The sequence below is a fragment of the Cucurbita maxima genome, unplaced genomic scaffold (assembly GCF_002738345.1).
Source record: "Cucurbita maxima cultivar Rimu unplaced genomic scaffold, Cmax_1.0 Cma_Scf00032, whole genome shotgun sequence".
NCBI classification, from domain to species: Eukaryota; Viridiplantae; Streptophyta; class Magnoliopsida; order Cucurbitales; family Cucurbitaceae; genus Cucurbita; species Cucurbita maxima.
Window position 1 is genome coordinate 239,135 of NW_019272048.1, and position 11,232 is coordinate 250,366.

Sequence of the window (11,232 nt, forward strand, 5' to 3'; positions counted from 1 at the left end):
TCTCTAACTCCACACGACTAATGAAGATCTTCGGTCAATTGAACTATACTCAAGTTGATGTCTCTTCAACCTAAATTATAAAGTTGAAAGTAATCAAATTTTTTAATGTTTAATCTTTTAATTAAATATTGTTCGAATTATATGACGTAGATACAATAACTAATGAAAAATCTTATGGTAAACATTTTATAGCGTTTTTCATACGTTCTAATAACGCTATTAAAAGTCTAAGACTTTTCATAATATTTTAGTATGACTAATAATATTAATTTGAATAATTTAAAAAATACTTTTCATTTATAAATTTTTAAAAATTTATTATTTTGGAGGATTAAAAAATGGTTTAACCTTAAATATACCCTCTAATCTTTTAGTTAAATATAAACTTTAATTATACAAAGCTACTGTAAATTTTTATAACTTTTTACGTATGTCCTAACACCGTTACTAAAAAGCTACTATAATTATTAATTTGAATAATTTAAGAAAAAAGTTATACAGTTCTAAAATCCTATTAGATGAAATTTAAAAATTTAAAAATATTCAATAAATTGACGTTAGTTATTTGTTTGTGAAATTTCAACACCTATTGTGCTTTAGATCAGGACAATTAAAAAACTCTTGCCATTTAATATAAATTAAACAAAACTAAAATCTGATTGAGAGATTAGAATTTTTTTTTTTTAAAAAAAAAACGAACAATTTTGGACGATTTAATATAAAATATATTAAAATTTATAAACAATACTTATCATAACACGACGACGACAAATACAAAATATTTAAAATATTATAATGTAAGGGGTAATAAAAACGATGTGTTTATCGAACGGGACGAAAACTACTCGAGAAATGGTTAGCAATCTGAGGATGAGTGCGGATAGCAGAAGTAGGAAGGACCCTGTAAGCAAGCCAATCATCGTTATGATCCCAACGCATCAGAATCTCGTCTCCCACCATGTGCCCTTGTCTTTCGAAGTCCCAACTGATATGAAACTCTTCATCTGCCACCCTCTTCATGACTGTTTTGGTGATTTTGTTTGTGCTCACATCAAACAGGTTGATCTTAATGCCTTTCCTCGCGTCTGTCATGACTCGGTTCACTTTTTTTGTTGGCCAATGATCAAGCAAATTCTGCTTGACATCCAGTTCCCCATTGTTTAGTTGCAATATTTTTTCTTCCTTCTCTCGTGCGTCTAGCATTTTGCTCATCGTCCACGTCATCTTTCGTTTCGTTTTGTGTACTCGTTTCTTCGCTTCTCAATTGCTAACCCACTCGCCTGTCGTTATTATATACATAGGAGGTATACACTAATCTAAGAAAAATATCGATATAATTTTCTTGTTATATTTTTTTTCATACGAGCAGTTATTGTATACATGCAATCAAATATTTAATATCGTGTCGTGCACACATCAATCTCTGGAAAATATAAATCTAATTTTCTTATTATATTTTCTTTCATACGAGCCGTTATTGTATATCCGAAATTAAATATTTAAAACCGTGTCGTACTATGGAAAATATCGATCTAATTTGCTTGTAACATTTTCTTTCATACTAGCCGTTATTAAATGCACAGAATCAAATATTTAATACAGTACATTCACACATCTATGGAAAATATACTAATTTCCTTATTATATATTCTTTCATACGAGTAATTATTATATACATGGAATTAAATATTTAATATCGCATCATACATACGCTAATCTATGAAAAATATCGATACAATTTTCTTATTATATTTTCTTTCATATGGGCAATTATTATGTACACAAAATTAAATATTTAATATTGACGTAATTTTCTTTTTATTTTTTCTTTCATCGGCGGGGCTATTATTATAAACATGGAATTAAATATTTAATATTAATTTTCATATTTTTTCTTTCATCGGCGGGGCTATTATTATAAACATGGAATTAAATATTTAATATTAATTTTCATGCCATTTTTTTTTTTCTTGTTGTTTTTTCTTTTATTCTTTAATTCCATTAATATTATTAATAAATGTGGCTTGAACGTTTTTCTTGTTGTTTTTTCTTTTATTCTTTAATTCCATTAATATTATTAATAAATGTGGCTTGAACGGGCAATTATTTCCTTTTTCTTTTATTCTTTAATTCCATTAATATTATTAATAAATGTGGCTTGAACGGGCAATTATTTCCACCCATTAATAAATATTTTAATTTTGTAGTTAGATGGTTAAGGTGGCTTGAACGGGCAATTATTTCCACCCATTAATAAATATTTTAATTTTGTAGTTAGATGGTTAAGTTGAATTAATAACCTTAAATTTTATATTTGGTTTATAATTATATTTTAATTTTGTAGTTAGATGGTTAAGTTGAATTAATAACCTTAAATTTTATATTTGGTTTATATTATATTTAAATTCTTAAAAATTTCAATAATACTCTTATTTTGAACGATGAAATATAAAAAAGATTAGAATGCATTAAAACCGAATAATTATCATAAAAAGACAGAGAAAAAACAAAATATATAAAATATTAAAATATATTAGAATTTATAATCAATAATTATCATTAAAACGATAGAATACAAAATATTTAAAATATTATAATTTAAGACAATAAAAGTTGTGATCTATTCAACCGGATGAAAACTACTAGAGAAATGGTTAGCAATGTGGGGATGAGTGCGGATGGCAGAAATAGGGAGCACTTTGTAAGAGAGCCAATCATTGTTACTATCCCAACCCAATAGAATCTCATCTCCCACCACATGCCCTTCGCTTTCGAAGTCCCAATTGATATGGAACTCTTCACCCGCCACCCTCTTCATGACTGTTTTCGTGGCTATGCCTGTGTTGACATCGTACAGGGTGATCTTCACGCCTTTGTTTGTGTCGGTCAACACTTGGTTCACTTTTTTTGTCGGCCAAAGATCAAGCAAATTCTTCTCGACTTCCAGCTCCTCATCATCTAGCTGCAGTATTTTTAATTCCTTCTCTCGTGCATCTAGCATCTTGCTCATTGTCCACACCATCTTTCGATTTGTTCAATTCTTCGCTGCTAAATGGCTAACCCACTCGCCCACCGTTATTATATAGACGGGATCAAATATTTAATATTACGTCGTGAATACGCTAATCTATGGAAAATATCGATATAATTTCCTTGTTATATTTTCTTTCATACTGGCAGTTATTGTATATATGGAATAAAATATTTAATATTTTGTCATACATACGCTAATCTATAAAAAATATCAATTTAATTTTACGTGGGATTATTATATACACGAAATCAAATATTTAATTTACTTGGAGTTATTTTTTCCTTTTATTATTTCATTTCATTTCATTAATATTATTAATAAATCTGACTTACCATTAATAGCAAGGGCTACTCCTAATGCAGCTAAAATATGAGCAGCAAGATACTCCTAAAAGAATTTTTTTTGTTCCATGGGTATTTATGCCGATTAATGCAGCTAAAATCCGAGATGTCCACGAGGTTAGATGGGTCGGAATTTGAGACAGGCCTTGTTCCTAGCCCTATTTAGATATAACATACTTTTTTCTCACGTCCATTTAAACAAAAATTTAATGGTTTGAAAGGCTTGTCGAGAGTTAGACTTAGAAAAGTTTTGCAAAAATTAAATAAAATTCTATTTAAATGTAGAATTTTAACCTTTTAAAGTTTGAAATATAATTAAAACTAATCTCATATAAATTAATAAAAATAATTCTAAACTTTTTAATTTATTTAAAAAATAGTTTTAATAATATTCATAAACTTTTTAAAAAGTATTTTTTTTTTTTTTTTTTGAAAAAGTTAGGGTTAGGTTTAAAGATAAAAGAAATTAACGCTACTTTTAAAATTTCACAAGTATCGTAAAAGAATTTTTAAACTTTTAAATTAAAAGTTTAAATATATTTTTGGAAAAAACATACTAACCATTTAAAAACTAACTGTAACTAGGAATGTCAGTGGGGGTGGGGATGAGGAAGCCTTTCCCGTCCCCTTTCCCGCCACTTATTTCATTTCTTATTCGAGCAAAATTTTCTCATTTATTTTTGCGGGAATCAGGGCTGGAATTCCCCACAAAGAATTTACGGGATCGGGTTCCCCACAAGTAATTTTTCCCTATATTATTCTAATTTTAAAAAATATAATTTTATTAAAAAATTGTAAAAAAATTCTAATAAACCGATTTATTTCATAAGCAAATATTTTAACATAATTTCTAAAAATTCAAATTTTAATATTACAAAAATAGTTTTTAACAATTAAAAGGAATATACTACCTAGTTTTTAGTTTAAATATTATTCCTAGGGTATTAAAATTAAATATTACTTTTTAAATATAGCAAAAAAAACGTGTGTATATATATAGAAAATGTATTTATATCGAGCTGGGTAGGAAATTCGGATGGACGAGACAGAGAATATAGTTCTAAAATCCTATTAGATGAAACTTAAAAATTTAAAAACATTCAATAAATTGACGTTAATTATTTGTTCGTGAAATTTCAACACCTATTGTGCTTTAAAAACCCACAATTGAAAAACTAGTACAGTTTAACATAAATTAAACAAAACTAAACCCGTGATTGAGAGATTAGAAATTATTAAAAAAAAAAAAACTAACAATTTTGAACTATTGAATATAAAATATATTCGAATTTATATCCAACAGTCATCATAACACGACGACGACAAATACAAAATATTTAGAATATTATAATGTAAGGCGTAATCAAATATTTAATACCATGTCGTACATACAGTGATCTATGAAAAATATCTATCTAATTTCCTTATTATATTATTTTTATACGAGCAATTATTACATTACATACACGAAATTAAATATTTAATATTGCGTCTTACATATACTAATCTATGGAAAAGATCAATCTAATTTTTTTTTTTGTTATATTTTCTTTCCTACTAACAATTATTATATACACAAAATTAAATATTTAATATCGACCTAATTTGCTTATTATTTTCTCTCACATCATTAACAGCTATTATTTATACATATAATTAAACATTTAATATTAATTTTTTCTTTTCTTTTTACCGTTTTTTTCCTTAGTTACTGTATTTAATTTTATTGCATGCTATTATTGTGTTATTTTTTCTTTATTCTTTAATTTCATTAACATTATGCTAAAATTTAAGTAGCAAAGATACTCATAAGAGAATCGGTTCGTTGGAGGGATATTTACGTCAATTAATAACTAATTTAATTGATTTTTTAAATGAAAATAGTAAAATTAGAGATGTCTATGAGGATATGTGTCCCAACCTTCATGAAAAACTATCTTCTTACTTCTTTTTTCACTATCGATCTAAACAAAATTTAATAGTCTAAAGCTGGACTAGCCGAGTGAAATGGACATAACGAGCAAATTAAATTAGATTATTTATGTTTAGTTTTTAGGTGGATTAAAATGTTTTTTACCAAAAAATTAAACATGTAAGTTAGAAAATTTGAAAGGTAATTAAATGAGGTAATTAGTACTCTATTTTTTAAAAAAATACAAAAATATCCTTGATTCAAAAGAATATTTATTAAAATTTAATATCCTGTAAATTATATATTAAACCCAACCACTTGAATTATAAAGTTTGGGTTAATTTTCTAAAATTTGGTATGTTTGGTTCGGGTTTCGAGTTCGTTAGACAAAATTTTGGGCTGACCGAACAAAACAAAATCTTATAAAATATATTAAGATAATCTGCATATTCATAGAGTTGCCAGAGTAGTAATTGAGCGGTCCTATAATACCTACCTGAGCACATATGAATTCGGTTAAATATACTATTATTTTATTATTTTATTTAGTTTAAAGCAAATATCATTTTTTATTTTATAAAAACTATCCCAATATTTTATACTATTTTAAACCCATTATTTAAAAGACAACTATCATTATTAATTTAAATAAATTAAAAAAATTTATAGTTTTAAAATTTTATTCAATTTAAAATTTTAAAAATATTCAATAAATTGACGTTAATTATTTGTATGTGAAATTTCAACACATTGTGCTTTAGATCCGGACAATTAAAAAACTCTTACCATTTAATATAAATTAAACAAAACTAAAATCTGATTGAGAGATTAGAATTTTTTTTTTTTTAAAAAAAACGAACAATTTTGGACGATTTAATATAAAATATATTAAAATTTATAAACAATACTTATCATAACACGACGACGACAAATACAAAATATTTAAAATATTATAATGTAAGGGGTAATAAAAACGATGTGTTTATCGAACGGGACGAAAACTACTCGAGAAATGGTTAGCAATCTGAGGATGAGTGCGGATAGCAGAAGTAGGAAGGACCCTGTAAGCAAGCCAATCATCGTTATGATCCCAACGCATCAGAATCTCGTCTCCCACCATGTGCCCTTGTCTTTCGAAGTCCCAACTGATATGAAACTCTTCATCTGCCACCCTCTTCATGACTGTTTTCGTGATTTTGTTTGTGCTCACATCAAACAGGTTGATCTTAATGCCTTTCCTCGCGTCTGTCATGACTCGGTTCACTTTTTTTGTTGGCCAATGATCAAGCAAATTCTGCTTGACATCCAGTTCCCCATTGTTTAGTTGCAATATTTTTTCTTCCTTCTCTCGTGCGTCTAGCATTTTGCTCATCGTCCACGTCATCTTTCGTTTCGTTTTGTGTATTCGTTTCTTCGCTTCTCAATTGCTAACCCACTCGCCTGTCGTTATTATATACATAGGAGGTATACACTAATCTAAGAAAAATATCGATATAATTTTCTTGTTATATTTTTTTTCATACGAGCAGTTATTGTATACATGCAATCAAATATTTAATATCGTGTCGTGCACACATCAATCTCTGGAAAATATAAATCTAATTTTCTTATTATATTTTCTTTCATACGAGCCGTTATTGTATATCCGAAATTAAATATTTAATACCGTGTCGTACTATGGAAAATATCGATCTAATTTGCTTGTTACATTTTCTTTCATACTAGCCGTTATTAAATGCACAGAATCAAATATTTAATACAGTACATTCACACATCTATGGAAAATATCGAACTAATTTTCTTATTATATATTCTTTCATACGAGCAATTATTATATACATGGAATTAAATATTTAATATCGCATCATACATACGCTAATCTATGAAAAATATCGATACAATTTTCTTATTATATTTTCTTTCATACGGGCAATTATTATGTACACAAAATTAAATATTTAATATCGTGTTTGAGTAATTTTCTTCTTATTTTTTCTTTCATCGGGGCTATTATTATAAACATGGAATTAAATATTTAATATTAATTTTCATGCCATTTTTTTTTTTCTTGTTGTTTTTTCTTTTATTCTTTAATTCCATTAATATTATTAATAAATGTGGCTTGAACGGGCAATTATTTCCCCCATTAATAAATATTTTAATTTTGTAGTTAGATGGTTAAGTTGAATTAATAACCTTAAATTTTATATTCGGTTTATAATTATATTTAAATTCTTAAAAATTTCAATAATACTCTTATTTTGAACGATGAAATATAAAAAAGATTAGAATGCATTAAAACCGAATAATTATCATAAAAAGACAGAGAAAAAACAAAATATATAAAATATTAAAATATATTAGAATTTATAATCAATAATTATCATAAAAGCGATAGAATACAAAATATTTAAAATATTATAATTTAAGACAATAACTATCTTCTTACTTCTTTTTTCACTATCCATCTAAACAAAATTTAATAGTCTAAAGCCGGACTAGCCGAGTGAAATGGACATAACGAGCAAATTAAATTAGATTATTTATGTTTAGTTTTTTAGGTGGATTAAAATGTTTTTTACCAAAAAAAATTAAACTAGGGTTAAAATGTAAGTTAGAAAATTTGAAAGGTAATTAAATGAGGTAATTAGTACTTTATTTTTTAAAAAAATACAAAAATATCCTTGATTCAAAAGAATATTTATTAAAATTTAATATCCGGTAAATTATATATTAAACCCAACCACTTGCATTATAAAGTTTGGGTTAATTTTCTAAAATTTGGTATGTTTGGTTCGGGTTTCGAGTTCGATAGACAAAATTTTGGGCTGACCCGAACAAAACAAAATCTTATAAAATGTATTAAGATAATCTGCGTATTCATAGAGTTGCAAGAGTAGTAATTGAGCGGTCCTATAATACTTACATGCGCATATGAATTCGGTTAAATATAATATTATTTTATTATTTTATTTAGTTTAAAGCAAATATGATTTTTTATTTTATAAAAACTATCCCAATATTTTATACTATTTTAAACCCATTATTTAAAAGACAACTATCATTATTAATTTAAATAAATTAAAAAAATTTATAGTTTTAAAATTTTATTCAATTTAAAATTTTAAAAATATTCAATAAATTGACGTTGTTCGTGAAATTTCAAACACCTATTATGCTTTAGATCCCGACAACTGAAAAACTCGTACGGTTTGACATAAATTAAACAAAATTAAACCTCTAATTGCGAGATTAGAAATTATTAAAAAAAAATGAACAATTTTGGACGATTTAATATAAAATATATTAAACGACGACAAATACAAAATATTTAAAATATTATAATGTAAGGCGTAATAAAAACGATGTGTTTATCGAACGGGACGAAAACTACTCGAGAAATGGTTAGCAATCTGAGGATGAGTGCGGATAGCAGAAATAGGAAGGACCCTGTAAGCAAGCCAATCATCGTTATGATCCCAATGCATCAGAATCTCGTCTCCCACCATGTGCCCTTGTCTTTCGAAGTCCCAACTGATATGAAACTCTTCATCTGCCACCCTCTTCATGACTGTTTTCATGATTTTGTTTGTGCTCACATCAAACAGGTTGATCTTAATGCCTTTCCTCGCGTCTGTCATGACTCGGTTCACTTTTTTTGTTGGCCAATGATCAAGCAAATTCTGCTTGACATCCAGTTCCCCATTGTTTAGTTGCAATATTTTTTCTTCCTTCTCTCGTGCGTCTAGCATTTTGCTCATCGTCCACGTCATCTTTCGTTTCGTTTTGTGTATTCGTTTCTTCGCTTCTCAATTGCTAACTCACTCGCCTGTCGTTATTATATACATAGGAGGTATACACTAATCTAAGAAAAATATCGATATAATTTTCTTGTTATATTTTTTTTCATACGAGCAGTTATTGTATACATGCAATCAAATATTTAATATCGTGTCGTGCACACATCAATCTCTGGAAAATATAAATCTAATTTTCTTATTATATTTTCTTTCATACGAGCCGTTATTGTATATCCGAAATTAAATATTTAAAACCGTGTCGTACTATGGAAAATATCGATCTAATTTGCTTGTAACATTTTCTTTCATACTAGCCGTTATTAAATGCACAGAATCAAATATTTAATACAGTACATTCACACATCTATGGAAAATATACTAATTTCCTTATTATATATTCTTTCATACGAGTAATTATTATATACATGGAATTAAATATTTAATATCGCATCATACATACGCTAATCTATGAAAAATATCGATACAATTTTCTTATTATATTTTCTTTCATATGGGCAATTATTATGTACACAAAATTAAATATTTAATATTGACGTAATTTTCTTTTTATTTTTTCTTTCATCGGCGGGGCTATTATTATAAACATGGAATTAAATATTTAATATTAATTTTCAATGCCATCTTTTTTTTTTTTCTTTTATTCTTTAATTCCATTAATATTATTAATAAATGTGGGTCAATTATTTCCACCGATTAATAAATATTTTAATTTTGTAGTTAGATGGTTAAGTTAAATTAATAACCTTAAATTTTATATTCGGTTTATAATTATATTTAAATTCTTAAAAATTTCAATAATACTCTTATTTTGAACGATGAAATATAAAAAAGATTAGAATACATTAAAACCGAATAATTATTATAAAAAGACACAGAAAAAAACAAAATATATTAGAATTTATAATCAATAATTATCATAAAAGTCATAGAATACAAAATATTTAAAATATTATAATTTAAGACAATAAAAATTGTGATCTATTCAACCCGATGAAAACTACTAAAGAAATGGTTAGCAATCTGGGGATGAATGCGGATGGCAGAAATAGGGAGCACTTTGTAAGAGAGCCAATCATTGTTACTATCCCAACCCAATAGAATCTCATCTCCCACCACATGCCCTTCGCTTTCGAAGTCCCAATTGATATGGAACTCTTCACCCGCCACCCTCTTCATGACTGTTTTCGTGGCTATGCCTGTGTTGACATCGTACAGGGTGATCTTCACGCCTTTGTTTGTGTCGGTCAACACTTGGTTCACTTTTTTTGTCGGCCAAAGATCAATTCTTCGCTGCTAAATGGCTAACCCACTCCCCCACCGTTATTATATAGACGGGATCAAATATTTAATATTACGTCGTGAATACGCTAATCTATGGAAAATATCGATATAATTTCCTTGTTATATTTTCTTTCATACCGGCAGTTATTGTATATATGGAATAAAATATTTAATATTTTGTCATACATACGCTAATCTATAGAAAATATCAATTTAATTTTACGTGAGATTATTATATTCATTTCATTAATATTATTAATAAATCTGACTTATTATTAATAGCAAGGACTACTTGTGATGTAACTAAAATCTGAGCGGCAAGATACTCGTAAAAGAATCTTTTTGGTATTTACGCCGATTAATAAATAATTTAATTGATTTTTAAAATGAATATAGTTAAATTAGAGATATCCATGAGGTTAGATGGGTCGGAATTGGGGATCGACATTGTTCCTAGTCCTATCTAGATAATTGAAAAACTATCCGCATACTTTTTTCTCAACTTCATTTAAACAAAAATTTAATGGCTTGAAACATGGCTTGTCCAGATAGATTTAGAATTTTTCTTTTGCAAAAATTAAATAATATTTCATATAAATGTTGAAATAAAACATTTTAAATTTTAAAATATAATTAAATTAATAAAAATAACCCTTTATTTAAAAAATACTTCTAAACTTTTAAAAATTTCAACAAGTTTTAAATAAATATATACATTAACGGGCTATTTTGTAGAAAGATAAATTAAGTTAATTCTACTTTTAAAATTTTACATATTATTTTTTTAAAGTTCAAATATATTTTTGAAAAAAAGAGAGAAACTGTTTCCATTCAAAACTAACG